Genomic DNA, 8,857 nt, shown 5'->3' with positions numbered 1-8,857 from the left:
TTTCTGTTGGTGGTGGTTTGGACCACACTGGGCTTATCGCCCTCTCCTGGCCAACACCCGCAAAGACATTTGGCACGAAATCGAATGGAATGGCGTTTTTAGCCCAAAAAAACGTATAGTAAGGCATTTTCAGCCTTAAAAACACGTACAGTGGGGCGTTTTTAGCCTAAAAAACGACCATGTATGGTAAGGCGTTTTTGGCCTGAAATAAACCGACCGTGTATAGTAAGGTATCTTTGGCCTGAAAAAAGACCAAGTATAGTAGTAAGGCATTTTTGGCAAAAAAAAAACACCATGTATAGTAGTAAGGCATTTTTGGCCAAAAAAAACCACCATGTACAGTAAGGCATTTTTGGCCTGAAAACAAAACAAACAAACCCCCCCCAAAAAAAGACCATGTATAGTAAGCCGTTTTTAGCCCCCCCCCCAAAAAAAAAAAAAAAAAAAAAACGACCATGTATAGTAAGGCGTTTTTAGCCCAAAAAAACGACCTTAAAGAGGGAGGGAGGGGAAACAAAAGTGCCAAGTTAAAATCTTTTGTCCATGAGGAAAAAGTTGTTTATTTTTCATTTGAATCATTTTTCATGACGTTGCACACTTTCTTTCACACATCTAAAGTACAGCAACTTCCTTTGAATCAAAAACTAAGACGCTTGCTATTCTATCGGATGAAGAGCTCGTACAGTATTTTTCGTTAGTGAAAAAAGTCACGGATGCATTTGTGTGAATAGTTTGGGAAATGTGGAAAACATCCACAACAAACATTCGAGTCAAACACTCTGATTGAGAGCTGAGGGCGACCGATAGGCGTGCTAAATAACTGGCGCAACGTATCGTAATCGTGCTCCTAAATCATCCACGTTCACGGACAAATGACAAAAAGTCAGTTTAAAAAGTTAAAACTACTCAACGAGGACTTGGTCTGTTGACAGCGGAAATACTTCCGCTCTTGTGCTGCTGCTTCTTCTTCGTCTTGTTGTTATTTGATTGGAGCCAACCACGCATATCGCCCTCTGCTGGCCCGGAAGCCTCTTGGCAACAAAAACGCCCCTCGGCAAGCAAACTGAATGGAATTTACAGCTCTCCGGAGGTTGGGGGCGACAGGGTGAAATCGGTGTATTTCCCGAATTTGTCCGCCAGACGGCGCTAATTGTTGACTGTAATGAGAGGAGATGGATTAAATACCAAAGAAGAAGGAATGATTTTGCGCCGTCTGGCGGACAAAAAACAAAACTACATCTAGTTTGATGGGCAATAAGTGCCGTCTGGCGGACAAACGAAGAAATTACATCTATATCTTCCGCTATTGTGCTGCTGCTTCTTCTTCGTCTTGTTGTGATTTGATTGGAGCCAACCACGCATATCGCCCTCTGCTGGCCCGGAAGCCATATATCAATGGGGAATTGGCGCCGTCTGGCGGACAAATAACAAAACTACATCTAGTTTAATGAGGAATAAGCGCCGCCTGGCGGACAAATCAAGGAAATACATCAAGTGTGCCATGTTAGTCCTCGTGTCTACCGATAAAACTCCAGAAAAAATCTCAGCTGTCGTGGTTGAGTGGTCTAAAACTTTGGTTGAGGCCTGGCCATCTGCAGTTCGATTCCCACTGCCACCTGCATATCGGTGCATCAATTCAGCAGGTGAGCTGGGACTCAAACAGGAGTCGCTTGGACAGCAAGTTTAGTCTTAAACCGTTTGACCGAGTCGGATTTAAAAACTTCCTGTTTTCAGATTGTATTTATTGGCAAAAAAACATATTAGTACTCGTGACTACCGATCAAAATTTGCAAAAAAACATGTCTGCAATGGTTGAGTGGTCAAAAGGTTGGTTGCGGCCTGGCCATCTGCAGTTCGATTCCCACTGACACCTGCATATCTGTGCATAAATTCAGCAGATGAGCTGGGACTCGAACAGGAGTCGCCTGGACATTAAGTTTAGTCTTAAACCATTTGACCAAGTCGCATTTTAAAACCTCCTGTTTTGAGATTGAATTTATTTGCAAAAAACATGTTAGTACTCATGACTACCAATCAAAATTTGCAAAAAAACATGTGCAATGTTTGAGTGGTCAAAAACTTTGGCTGCGGTCCGGACGACTCCAGTTCGATCCCCGCTCTCGCCTGCAATTGTCTGCATAATTTCAGGTGAGCAGAAAAGGGGACTCGAACACAAGTCTTCCGAGCCGTAAGTATAGTCTTAGAGCACTCGACTAACTCGGATTTACAAACTTTGGATTTGGATGTTATATTTGTCCGCATATCCAATACCCATTAAAATAGGCAACACCCTGTGGATCACTGAAGTATGCCATTTCAGACGGAAGTTGTCAGCACAATTAGCTTAATGGTTAACGGTGATGGACTCCCAATGCGAAGGTGCTGGGTTCAATCCCAGCTCTGGGATTGAACTCATACTTTTGTTCAATCAATGACCTTCAGAATAAGACACAAGCAAAGACACCAGAGTTTCAGTTGGCGGTCTGAGAACAGACAAGTTTTTATTCTAAGTCTTTTTGTACTTCACACAAGAATATAACAATAGAACATAAGTGAGACCAACTAGTGGTGCCCATGGCTTATTGGTTAAGGTGATGGACTCCCAATGCGAAGGTGCTGGGTTCAATTCAAGCACTGGGCAACATGTCCAATTTGTACTTTTGTTCAATCAATGACCTCCAGAATAAGATATAAGCGAACAAAGCACATTTTCAATTGGGGCCCCGTGGGCCGCTGGGAAAAGTACAAGGGTGTCGACTGCGCGGCACGGGCTCGAAACCAGCAGTCGAAGCGAAAGCGACCGAGCGAAGCGAGGTCGCTGGAGCGAGTTCACGGTCCTCCCAGGGTCACTGACAAGCGAGCGAGCGAAGCGAGCGAGCCAGGTTCTGGTGTGTCATGCGAGCGAGCGAAGCGAGCTCGCTTGTGCAGGTTCGAGGCGCGAAGCGCCGAGAACCTGCCAGTAATACTATACTAAGTGTCAACGCGGCATCGCATGATAAATACATGAATTTTGAGCGAAATCAGCCGTACCCCCATGGTCCAGTGGATAGGGCAGAAACTGGCAGTGCAGAAGTGCAGGGTTCAAGAGCAGGCAGGTGCAACTGGTACAACCTAAAGAATGGCATTGTGAGAAAGGACAATAAAAACACCTCACTACATACACATGTAGTGAGGTGTAGATGCTCTTTTTCTCGGCTAAAAAAAACACCTTACTATACATGGTCTTTTTGAGGATAAAAAAAAAAAACTTACCACACCTCTGAAGCGAACTTTGATGAGTCACCTCGTGCCAACTTTCTTCTTTTGCTGGGTGGGTGTCCCTCCTACGGTGGTTCCATCAGTTTCATCCAGGCCTATGTAATTAAAATAATATGAAATAAATCAGTTGAACAACAGATCAGAGTTTCATAATATATTATAGGACTTTTCATGAGTTCCTTTTGTCTTTAAAAAATCGTTTGCAAAAAAAAAAGATGACGTTTTCACTTAAAAAAGATGACTACCTTCATTGTGGACGGACGACTTGGGCATGGGTCTTCTTTACCCCTTCAGCGAATCAATCTAACCCGGTTTTGTGCATCCTCTTCTCTCACGCCAGCTCATGGTCTGAATAAGCCCGAACAACTTGAGATGAGAGAGTCCTGCCAAAACAACAACAACAACTTCACATGTCGGTTCCTTTTACGGGAGGCTAATGACTCATTCGGATGAATTACAAGCATGCAACCACCTTATCACGCCCAAGGTAGCAGAGCCCCAATGCACAATGCAAAAAACAGCTAACTTTGAACTTGAAAATGCAAAACAACGAAATGGCACAAGTCAACATTAGCAGATGCGACGTTAGCTTTAGCGAGCAAGCTCGGAGCGACGTTAGCTTTAGCAGGATAGCTCGATTATTCGGCGTGGTGGTCAAACCTCAATCTTTGTCGCTGGTTCCAAGACGGTTGTCCCCGCGCACACTTTGGACACCAAAGATAGAAACTCGATCTGAGTGAGCTCGTCGCCGTCTGCCATTCTTGCTCGGGTTTTGTTGACTCGGTCTGTCGGAGGAGAAGCTAACCATCCATGCTAGCACATCTCAGCATTGGGAAAACATCCGCTTCCGGCCTGGGCGGAAAGACGTAATAGGAAAAACCAATGACGTATGGACAAAAACATTTTTGTCAAAGAACCCACCAAAAATCTGGTACAAAGTATCATAAGCGTACTCCTAAATTCCCCACATGACCACATTCACGGATAAATGAAACATTTAAAAATTAAAGTTAAAACGAGTCACCGAGGACTTGGCTTGTTGACAGCGGAAATAGTTGCTCGTTGAAGCGGATGTGGGACGGTCCGCTCTTCTGCGGCTTCTTCTTGTGCTTTTCTGTTGGTGGTGGTTTGGACCACACTGGGCTTATCGCCCTCTCCTGGCCAACACCCGCAAAGACATTTGGCACGAAATCGAATGGAATGGCGTTTTTAGCCCAAAAAAACGTATAGTAAGGCATTTTCAGCCTTAAAAACACATACAGTGGGGCGTTTTTAGCCTAAAAAACGACCATGTATGGTAAGGCGTTTTTGGCCTGAAATAAACCGACCGTGTATAGTAAGGTATCTTTGGCCTGAAAAAAGACCAAGTATAGTAGTAAGGCATTTTTGGCCAAAAAAACCACCATGTATAGTAGTAAGGCATTTTTGGCCTGAAAACAAAACAAACACCCCCCCCCCCCCCCCCAAAAAAAAAGACCATGTATAGTAAGCCGTTTTTAGCCCCCCCCCCCCCCCCCCCCCCCAAAAAAAAAAAAAAAACCGACCATGTATAGTAAGGCGTTTTTAGCCCAAAAAAACGACCTTAAAGAGGGAGGGAGGGGAAACAAAAGTGCCAAGTTAAAATCTTTTGTCCATGAGGAAAAAGTTGTTTATTTTTCATTTGAATCATTTTTCATGACGTTGCACACTTTCTTTCACACATCTAAAGTACAGCAACTTCCTTTGAATCAAAAACTAAGACGCTTGCTATTCTATCGGATGAAGAGCTCGTACAGTATTTTTCGTTAGTGAAAAAAGTCACGGATGCATTTGTGTGAATAGTTTGGGAAATGTGGAAAACATCCACAACAAACATTCGAGTCAAACACTCTGATTGAGAGCTGAGGGCGACCGATAGGCGTGCTAAATAACTGGCGCAACGTATCGTAATCGTGCTCCTAAATCATCCACGTTCACGGACAAATGACAAAAAGTCAGTTTAAAAAGTTAAAACTACTCAACGAGGACTTGGTCTGTTGACAGCGGAAATACTTCCGCTCTTGTGCTGCTGCTTCTTCTTCGTCTTGTTGTTATTTGATTGGAGCCAACCACGCATATCGCCCTCTGCTGGCCCGGAAGCCTCTTGGCAACAAAAACGCCCCTCGGCAAGCAAACTGAATGGAATTTACAGCTCTCCGGAGGTTGGGGGCGACAGGGTGAAATCGGTGTATTTCCTGAATTTGTCCGCCAGACGGCGCTAATTGTTGGCTGTAATGAGAGGAGATGGATTAAATACCAAAGAAGAAGGAATGATTTTGCGCCGTCTGGCGGACAAAAAACAAAACTACATCTAGTTTGATGGGCAATAAGTGCCGTCTGGCGGACAAACGAAGAAATTACATCTATATCTTCCGCTATTGTGCTGCTGCTTCTTCTTCGTCTTGTTGTGATTTGATTGGAGCCAACCACGCATATCGCCCTCTGCTGGCCCGGAAGCCATATATCAATGGGGAATTGGCGCCGTCTGGCGGACAAATAACAAAACTACATCTAGTTTAATGAGGAATAAGCGCCGCCTGGCGGACAAATCAAGGAAATACATCAAGTGTGCCATGTTAGTCCTCGTGTCTACCGATAAAACTCCAGAAAAAAGCTCAGCTGTCGTGGTTGAGTGGTCTAAAACTTTGGTTGAGGCCTGGCCATCTGCAGTTCGATTCCCACTGCCACCTGCATATCGGTGCATCAATTCAGCAGGTGAGCTGGGACTCAAACAGGAGTCGCTTGGACAGCAAGTTTAGTCTTAAACCGTTTGACCGAGTCGGATTTAAAAACTTCCTGTTTTCAGATTGTATTTATTGGCAAAAAAACATATTAGTACTCGTGACTACCGATCAAAATTTGCAAAAAAACATGTCTGCAATGGTTGAGTGGTCAAAAGGTTGGTTGCGGCCTGGCCATCTGCAGTTCGATTCCCACTGACACCTGCATATCTGTGCATAAATTCAGCAGATGAGCTGGGACTCGAACAGGAGTCGCCTGGACATTAAGTTTAGTCTTAAACCATTTGACCAAGTCGCATTTTAAAACCTCCTGTTTTGAGATTGAATTTATTTGCAAAAAACATGTTAGTACTCATGACTACCAATCAAAATTTGCAAAAAAACATGTGCAATGTTTGAGTGGTCAAAAACTTTGGCTGCGGTCCGGACGACTCCAGTTCGATCCCCGCTCTCGCCTGCAATTGTCTGCATAATTTCAGGTGAGCAGAAAAGGGGACTCGAACACAAGTCTTCCGAGCCGTAAGTATAGTCTTAGAGCACTCGACTAACTCGGATTTACAAACTTTGGATTTGGATGTTATATTTGTCCGCATATCCAATACCCATTAAAATAGGCAACACCCTGTGGATCACTGAAGTATGCCATTTCAGACGGAAGTTGTCAGCACAATTAGCTTAATGGTTAACGGTGATGGACTCCCAATGCGAAGGTGCTGGGTTCAATCCCAGCTCTGGGATTGAACTCATACTTTTGTTCAATCAATGACCTTCAGAATAAGACACAAGCAAAGACACCAGAGTTTCAGTTGGCGGTCTGAGAACAGACAAGTTTTTATTCTAAGTCTTTTTGTACTTCACACAAGAATATAACAATAGAACATAAGTGAGACCAACTAGTGGTGCCCATGGCTTATTGGTTAAGGTGATGGACTCCCAATGCGAAGGTGCTGGGTTCAATTCAAGCACTGGGCAACATGTCCAATTTGTACTTTTGTTCAATCAATGACCTCCAGAATAAGATATAAGCGAACAAAGCACATTTTCAATTGGGGCCCCGTGGGCCGCTGGGAAAAGTACAAGGGTGTCGACTGCGCGGCACGGGCTCGAAACCAGCAGTCGAAGCGAAAGCGACCGAGCGAAGCGAGGTCGCTGGAGCGAGTTCACGGTCCTCCCAGGGTCACTGACAAGCGAGCGAGCGAAGCGAGCGAGCCAGGTTCTGGTGTGTCATGCGAGCGAGCGAAGCGAGCTCGCTTGTGCAGGTTCGAGGCGCGAAGCGCCGAGAACCTGCCAGTAATACTATACTAAGTGTCAACGCGGCATCGCATGATAAATACATGAATTTTGAGCGAAATCAGCCGTACCCCCATGGTCCAGTGGATAGGGCAGAAACTGGCAGTGCAGAAGTGCAGGGTTCAAGAGCAGGCAGGTGCAACTGGTACAACCTAAAGAATGGCATTGTGAGAAAGGACAATAAAAACACCTCACTACATACACATGTAGTGAGGTGTAGATGCTCTTTTTCTCGGCTAAAAAAAACACCTTACTATACATGGTCTTTTTGAGGATAAAAAAAAAAAACTTACCACACCTCTGAAGCGAACTTTGATGAGTCACCTCGTGCCAACTTTCTTCTTTTGCTGGGTGGGTGTCCCTCCTACGGTGGTTCCATCAGTTTCATCCAGGCCTATGTAATTAAAATAATATGAAATAAATCAGTTGAACAACAGATCAGAGTTTCATAATATATTATAGGACTTTTCATGAGTTCCTTTTGTCTTTAAAAAATCGTTTGCAAAAAAAAAAGATGACGTTTTCACTTAAAAAAGATGACTACCTTCATTGTGGACGGACGACTTGGGCATGGGTCTTCTTTACCCCTTCAGCGAATCAATCTAACCCGGTTTTGTGCATCCTCTTCTCTCACGCCAGCTCATGGTCTGAATAAGCCCGAACAACTTGAGATGAGAGAGTCCTGCCAAAACAACAACAACAACTTCACATGTCGGTTCCTTTTACGGGAGGCTAATGACTCATTCGGATGAATTACAAGCATGCAACCACCTTATCACGCCCAAGGTAGCAGAGCCCCAATGCACAATGCAAAAAACAGCTAACTTTGAACTTGAAAATGCAAAACAACGAAATGGCACAAGTCAACATTAGCAGATGCGACGTTAGCTTTAGCGAGCAAGCTCGGAGCGACGTTAGCTTTAGCAGGATAGCTCGATTATTCGGCGTGGTGGTCAAACCTCAATCTTTGTCGCTGGTTCCAAGACGGTTGTCCCCGCGCACACTTTGGACACCAAAGATAGAAACTCGATCTGAGTGAGCTCGTCGCCGTCTGCCATTCTTGCTCGGGTTTTGTTGACTCGGTCTGTCGGAGGAGAAGCTAACCATCCATGCTAGCACATCTCAGCATTGGGAAAACATCCGCTTCCGGCCTGGGCGGAAAGACGTAATAGGAAAAACCAATGACGTATGGACAAAAACATTTTTGTCAAAGAACCCACCAAAAATCTGGTACAAAGTATCATAAGCGTACTCCTAAATTCCCCACATTACCACATTCACGGATAAATGAAACATTTAAAAATTAAAGTTAAAACGAGTCACCGAGGACTTGGCTTGTTGACAGCGGAAATAGTTGCTCGTTGAAGCGGATGTGGGGCGGTCCGCTCTTCTGCGGCTTCTTCTTGTGCTTTTCTGTTGGTGGTGGTTTGGACCACACTGGGCTTATCGCCCTCTCCTGGCCAACACCCGCAAAGACATTTGGCACGAAATCGAATGGAATGGCGTTTTTAGCCCCAAAAAACGTATAGTAAGGCATTTTCAGCCTTAAA

At 44.6% G+C, this 8,857-nt stretch overlaps 2 long non-coding RNA genes across 5 annotated transcripts; both read right to left on the bottom strand.

Annotated features, from left to right (window-relative positions):
* Positions 1 to 2,469: 2,469 nt before the first annotated feature.
* On the bottom strand, positions 2,470 to 4,349 carry LOC148887114 (uncharacterized). 3 transcript variants are annotated; one of them, XR_016117526.1, is made up of 5 exons: positions 4,283 to 4,300; positions 3,919 to 4,110; positions 3,504 to 3,641; positions 3,253 to 3,353; positions 2,470 to 3,111 (listed from the first exon to the last, which is right to left on the bottom strand). It is a non-coding gene; the product is annotated as an uncharacterized LOC148887114 (long non-coding RNA). The 3 variants fall into 3 exon arrangements; XR_016117527.1 differs by having other exon boundaries at positions 3,487 to 3,641; positions 3,919 to 4,349; XR_016117525.1 differs by having other exon boundaries at positions 3,919 to 4,338.
* A 2,468-nt stretch (positions 4,350 to 6,817) lies between these two features.
* LOC148887113 (uncharacterized) lies at positions 6,818 to 8,646 on the bottom strand. Of its 2 annotated transcripts, XR_016117541.1 has the most exons (5): positions 8,631 to 8,646; positions 8,267 to 8,458; positions 7,852 to 7,989; positions 7,601 to 7,701; positions 6,818 to 7,459 (listed from the first exon to the last, which is right to left on the bottom strand). It is a non-coding gene; the product is annotated as an uncharacterized LOC148887113 (long non-coding RNA). The 2 variants fall into 2 exon arrangements; XR_016117540.1 differs by lacking the exon at positions 8,631 to 8,646 and having other exon boundaries at positions 8,267 to 8,584.
* Between the last annotated feature and the right edge of the window lie 211 nt (positions 8,647 to 8,857).

Source organism: Hippocampus bargibanti, linkage group LG15 (genome assembly GCF_051943395.1).
Source record: "Hippocampus bargibanti isolate YZ-2025 linkage group LG15, ASM5194339v1, whole genome shotgun sequence".
In the NCBI taxonomy this organism is placed as follows: Eukaryota; Metazoa; Chordata; class Actinopteri; order Syngnathiformes; family Syngnathidae; genus Hippocampus; species Hippocampus bargibanti.
This window is presented reverse-complemented; position numbering and strand designations above follow the sequence as displayed.